This window comes from Arachis ipaensis, chromosome B2, assembly GCF_059453495.1.
Source record: "Arachis ipaensis isolate K30076 ecotype BB chromosome B2, ASM5945349v1, whole genome shotgun sequence".
Lineage (NCBI taxonomy): Eukaryota > Viridiplantae > Streptophyta > Magnoliopsida > Fabales > Fabaceae > Arachis > Arachis ipaensis.
Genome location: NC_142437.1, coordinates 77,530,772 through 77,537,596, shown reverse-complemented (window position 1 = coordinate 77,537,596; position 6,825 = coordinate 77,530,772). Strand labels below are relative to the sequence as shown.

At 37.5% G+C, this 6,825-nt stretch overlaps 1 non-coding gene across 1 annotated transcript; it reads right to left on the bottom strand.

Annotated features, from left to right (window-relative positions):
* Window positions 1–3,184: 3,184 nt before the first annotated feature.
* Window positions 3,185–3,292, bottom strand: LOC148574483 (small nucleolar RNA R71). The gene has a single exon (XR_015906741.1). It is a non-coding gene; the product is annotated as a small nucleolar RNA R71 (small nucleolar RNA).
* Window positions 3,293–6,825: the final 3,533 nt, after the last annotated feature.

Below are 6,825 nucleotides of genomic sequence, written 5' to 3'. Positions count from 1 at the left end.
TCTTGGATCTCTTAATCAGAATCTTCATGGTATAAGCTAGATTGATGGCGGCATTCATGAGAGTCCGGAAAGTCTAAATTTTATCTGTGGTATTCCGAGTAGGACTCTGGGATTGAATGACTGTGACGAACTTCAAACTCGCGAGTGCTGGGCGTAGTGACAGACGCAAAATGAGGGTGAATCCTATTCCAGTATGATCGAGAACCTCAGATGATTAGCCGTGCTGTGACAGAGCATTTGGACCATTTTCACAAGAGGATAAGATGCAGCCATTGACAAGGGTGATGCCTCCAGACGATTAGCCATGCAGTGATAGCGCATCGGACCATTTTCCAGAGAGGATTAAAAGTAGCCATTGACAATGGTGATGTCCTTAGATAAAGCCAGCCATGGAAAGGAGTAAGACTGATTGGATGAAGACAGCAGGAAAGCAGAGGTTCAGAGGAACGAAAGCATCTCTATACACTTATCTGAAATTCTCACCAATGATATACATAAGTGTTTCTATCCTTACTTTATGTTTATTTATTATTTATTTTCGAAAACTCCATAACCTTTTGATATCCGCCTGACTGAGATTTACAAGGTGACAATAGCTTGCTTCATACCAACAATCTCCGTGGGATCGACCCTTACTCACGTAAGGTTTATTACTTGGACGACCCAGTGCACTTGCTGGTTAGTTGTATCGAAATTGTGAATGAAAAACGATTTATTAAGACGTGCGTACAGAGTTTCTGGCGCCGTTTCCTGAGATCACAATTTCGTGCACCAAGTTTTTGGCGCCGTTGCCAGGGATTGTTCGAGTTTGGACAACTGACGGTTCATCTTGTTGCTCAGATTGGGTAACTTTCTTTTCGTTTTCTTTTCAAAAAAATTTTTCAAAAACCTTTCAAAAATTTCTCATCTGTTTTCGAAAAAAATAAAAAAAAAATTGTTTTCAAAAATATATTTTTCTTCAGAATTTTTAAGAATGAATTCTAGTGTTTCATGAAGCATGTTGAAGCCTGGCTGGCTGTAGAGCAATGTCTAAATTCTTTTGGACTGAGGTTTTGGCTTAAAATTGAATGAATTACTCTCGTGTTACATACTAAAGCATGGCTGGCTATTAAGCCATGCCTAACCCTCAGATTGGAGCTTTAGAATAAGAGTGCAAGATTCCTGGAATTCATATTAAAAATTTTGGAATCCTTATTTTTCTTTTTCAAAATGATTTTCAAAAAAATTAAAAGAAAATATAAAAAAAATCATAAAATCATAAAAACAAAAAAAAAATTTGTATTTCTTGTTTGAGTCTTGAGTCAGATTTAAAGTTTGGTGTCAATTGCATGTTCATCTTGCATTTTTCGAAAAATTCATGCATTCATGGTGTTCTTCATGATCTTCAAGTTGTTCTTGGTAAGTCTTCTTGTTTGATCTTGATGTTTTCTTGTTTTGCATCTTTTCTTGTTTTTCATGTGCATTTTTACATTCATAGTGTCTAAACATGAAAGATTTCTAAGTTTGGTGTCTTGCATGTTTTCTTTGCATATAAAAATTTTCAAAAATAAGTCTTGATGTTCATCATGACATTCAAAGTGTTCTTGGTGTTCATCTTGACATTCATAGTGTTCTTGCATTCATCACATACTTTGATCCATAAGTTTCATGCATTGCATCATTTTTCATGTTTTTCTCTCTCAACATTAAAAATTCAAAAATAAAAAAAAATATATCTTTCCCTTTTTCTCTCATAAAATTCGAAAGTTTGAGTTGACTTTTTCAAAAAATTTTAAAATCTAGTTATTTTCTATGAGTCAAATCAAATTTTCAAATTTTATCTTTTTCAAAATCTTTTTCAAAAATCAAATCTTTTTCATTTTTCTTATCTATTTTCGAAAATTCCAAAAAAATATTTTTCAAAAATCTTTTTCTTAATTTTACATCATATTTTCGAAAATATCTTCAACAATTAATGTTTTGATTCAAAAATTTCAAGTTTGTTACTTACTTGTTAAGAAAGATTCAAACTTTAAGTTCTAGAATCATATCTTGTGATTTCTTGTGAATCAAGTCATTAATTGTGATTTTAAAAATCAAATCTTTTTCAAAACTAATTTCAATCATATCTTTTCAAAAATATCTTTCTATCTTTTCTTTTTCAAAATCATATCTTTTTCAAAATTTGATTTTAAAATATCCTTTCTAACTTCTTATCTTCTTATCTTTTCAAAATTGATTTTCAAATTTGTTTCAACTAACTAACTAACTTTTTGTTTGTTTCTTATCTTTTTCAAAACTACCTAACTAACTCCCTCTCTCTCTAATTTTCAAAAATATTTTCCCCTTTTTTCAGAATTTCTTTTTAATTAACTAATTATTTTAATTTTTTATTTTAATTTTCGAAAATTACTAACCTTTTTCAAAAACTATTTTCGAAAATCACTAACTCTTTTTCAAAAATAATTTTCGAAAATTCTCCTTCTCTCTCATCTCCTTCTATTCATTTATTCATCTACTAACACTTCATCTCACCAAAAATCCGAACCCTCTCTCTCTGAGTTCAGATTTTCTCTTCTTCTTTTCTTCCACTCACATAAGGGAACCTCTATACTTGGGTAAAAAGGACCCCTATTATTATTATTATTATTTTTCTGTCCCTCTTTTTCATATGAGCAGGAGCAAGGACAAGAACATTCTTGTTGAAGCAGATCCAGAACCTGAAAGGACTCTGAAGAGGAAACTAAGAGAAGCTAAATTACAACAATCCAGCAAGCACCTTTCAGAAATTTTCGAACAAGAAGAGGAGATGGCAGCCGAAAATAATAATAATGCAAGGAGGATGCTTGGTGACTTTACTGCACCTAATTCTAATTTACATGGAAGAAGCATCTCCATTCCTGCCATTAGAGCAAACAATTTTGAGCTTAAACCTCAATTAGTTTCTCTGATGCAGCAGAACTGCAAGTTTCATGGACTTCCATCTGAAGATCCTTTTCAGTTCTTAACTGAATTCTTGCAGATATATGATACTATTAAGACTAATGGAGTAGATCCTGAAGTCTACATGCTCGTGCTTTTCCCTTTTGCTGTGAGAGACAGAGCTAGAATATGGTTGGACTCTCAACCTAAGGATAGCCTGAACTCTTGGGATAAGCTGGTCAAGGCTTTCTTAGCCAAGTTCTTTCCTCCTCAAAAGCTGAGTAAGCTTAGAGTGGATGTTCAGACCTTCAGACAGAAAGAAGGTGAATCCCTCTATGAAGCTTGGGAGAGATACAAAGAACTGACCAAAAAGTGTCCTTCTGACATGCTTTCAGAATGGACCATCCTGGATATATTCTATGATGGTCTATCTGAATTGGCTAAAATGTCATTGGATACCTCTGCAGGTGGATCCATTCACTTAAACGCCTGCAGAAGCTCAAGAACTCATTGACATGGTTGCTAATAACCAGTTCATGTACACTTCTGAGAGGAATCCTGTGAGTAATGGGACGCCTATGAAGAAGGGAGTTCTTGAAATTGATACTCTGAATGCCATACTGGCTCAGAATAAAATATTGACTTAGCAAGTCAATATGATTTCTCAGAGTCTGAATGGAATGCAAGCTGCATCCAACAGTACTCAAGAAGCATCTTCTGAAGAAAAAGCTTATGATCCTGAAAATCCTGCAATAGCAGAGGTGAATTACATGGGTGAACCTTATGGAAACACCTATAACCCCTCATGGAGAAATCACCCAAATCTTTCTTGGAAGGATCAACAAAGGCCTCAACAAGACTTTAATAATGGTGGAAGAAATAGGTTTAACAATAGTAAACCTTTTCCATCATCCACTCAGCAACAGACAGAGAACTTTGAACAAAATACATCTAATTTAGCAAACTTAGTCTCTGATCTATCTAAGGCCACTGTAAGTTTCATGAATGAAACAAGGTCCTCCATTAGAAATTTGGAGGCACAAGTGGGCCAGCTGAGTAAAAGGATCACTGAAATCCCTCCTAGTGCTCTCCCAAGCAATACAGAAGAAAATTCAAAAGGAGAGTGCAAGGCCATTGACATAACCACCATGGCCGAACCTGTAAGGGAGGTTGAGGACGTGAATCCCAGTGAGGAAGACCTCCTGGGACGTCCAGTGATCAACAAGAAGTTTCCCTCTGAGGAACCAAAGGAATCTGAGATTCATCTAGAGACCATAGAGATTCCATTGAACCTCCTTATGCCATTCATGAGCTCTGATGAGTATTCCTCTTCTGAAGAAAATGAAGATGTTACTGAAGAGCAAGCTGCCAAGTTTCTTGGTGCAATCATGAAGCTGAATGCCAATTTATTTGGTATTCAGACTTGGGAAGATGAACCTCCCTTGTTCACCAATGAACTAAGTGATCTGGATCAACTGACATTGCCTCAGAAGAAACAAGATCCTGGAAAGTTCATAATACCTTGTACCATAGGCAACATGATCTTTGAAAAGGCTCTGTGTGACCTTGGTTCCGGGATAAACCTCATGCCCCTCTCCGTAATAGAGAAACTGGGAATCTATGGGGTGCAAGCTGCTAAAATCTCATTAGAGATGGCAGACAATTCAAGAAAACAGGCTTATGGATAAGTAGAGGACGTGTTAGTAAAGGTTGAAGGCCTTTACATCCCTGCTGATTTCATAGTCTTGGATACTGGGAAGAATGATGATGAATTCATCATCCTTGGAAGACCCTTTCTAGCCACAGCAAGAGCTGTTATTGATGTTAACAGAGGTGAACTAGTCCTTCAATTGAATGAGGACTCCCTTGAGTTTAAAACTCAAGGACACCCTTCTGTAAACATGGAGAGGAAGCATAAAAAGCTTCTCTCAAAACAGAGTCAACCAGAGCCCCCACAGTCAAACTCTAAGTTTGGTGTTGGGAGGTGGTAGCACAAATTGCGAATCACACTTTTCACAACTCGTACCACTAACCAGCAAGTGCACTGGGTCGTCCAAGTAATACCTTACGTGAGTAAGGGTCGAATCCCACGGAGATTGTTGGTTTGAAGCAATCTATGGTTATCTTGTAAATCTTAGTCAGGAAGTCAATTATGTTTATCAATTGAATTGTGAATAACCAGTAGAGCATAAATTAAAATTTACTTGTTGTGCAGTAATGGAGAATATGTTGGAGTTTTGGAGATGCTTTGTCTTCTGAATCTCTGCTTTCCTCTGTCTTCTTGTTCACGCACGCACGTCCCCCTATGGCAAGCTGTGTGTTGGTGGATCACCGTTGTCAATGGCTACCTTCCGTCCTTCCAGTGAAAACTACGCTCACGCGCTCTGTCACAGCAAGGCTAATCACCGGTTGGTTCTCGATCCGGTTGGAATAGGATTTACTATCCTTTTGCGTCTGTCACTAACGCCCAGTCTTCAGGAGTTTGAAGCTCATCACAGTCATTCAATCCTTGAATCCTACTCGGAATGCCACAGACAAGGCTTAGACTTTCCGGATTCTCATGAATGCCGCCATCAGTTCTAGCTTATACCACGGAGATTCTGATTAAGGAATCTAAGAGACACTCATTCAATCGGATATAGAACGGAGGTGGTTGTCAGGCACGCGTTCATGGGTTGAGGAAGGTGATGAGTGTCACAGCTCATCACCATCATCACAGTTAAGCGCGAATGAACATCTTAGATAGGAACAAGCGTGTTTGAATAGAAAGACAGAAATACTTGCATTAATTCATTGAGACACAGCAGAGCTCCTCACCCCCAACAATGGGGTTTAGAGACTCCTGCCGTCAGAGAATACAAAGTTTAGATCTGAAATGTCATGAGATACAAAATAAGTCTCTAAAAGTTGTTTAAATACTAAACTAGTAGCCTAGGGTTACAAAATATGAGTGGACTATGATGGATGATGCAGAGATCCACTTCTGGGGCCCACTTGGTGTGTGCTGGGGCTGAGACTTTAAGCAATCCACGTGCAGAGGCCATTTGTGGAGTTGAACGCCAGTTTTTGTGCCAGTTTGGGCGTTCAACTCCAGTTTTTGATCCTTTTCTGGCGCTGGACGCCAGAATTGGGCAGAGGACTGGCGTTGAACGCCAGTTTACGTCGTCTATTCTTGTGCAAAGTATGGACTATTATATATTGCTGGAAAGCCCAGGATGTCTACTTTCCAACGCAATTGGAAGCACGCCATTTCGAGTTCTGTAGCTCCAGAAAATCCACTTTGAGTGCAGGGAGGTCAGAATCCAACAGCATCAGCAGTCCTTTTTCAGCCTGAATCAGATTTTTGCTCAGCTCCTTCAATTTCAGCCAGAAAAATACCTGAAATTACAGAAAAACACACAACTCATAGTAAAGTCCAGAAATATGAATTTTTCCTAAAAGCTACTAGAAATAGACTAAAAACTAACTAAAACATACTCAAAACTATATGAAATTATCCCCAAAAAGCGTATAAAATATCCGCTCATCACAACACCAAACTTAAACTGTTGCTTGTCCTCAAGCAACTAGACAAATAAAATAGAAGACTAATAGGTTGAGAAGCAATAATATCTCAGAGTTTTTGAATGAAGCTCAGATTCTAATTAGATGAGCGGGACTAGTAGCTTTTTGCTTCTGAACAGTTTTGGCATCTCACTTTATCCATTGAAGCTCAGAGTGATTGGCATCTATAGGAACTCAGAATTCAGATAGTGTTATTGATTCTCTTAGTTCAGTGTGATGATTCTTGAACACAGCTTCTTTATGAGTCTTGGCCGTGGCCCTAAGCACTTTGTTTTCCAGTATTACTACCGGATACATAAATGCCACAGACACATAATTGGGTGAACCTTTTAGATTGTGACTCAGCTTTGCTAAAGTCCC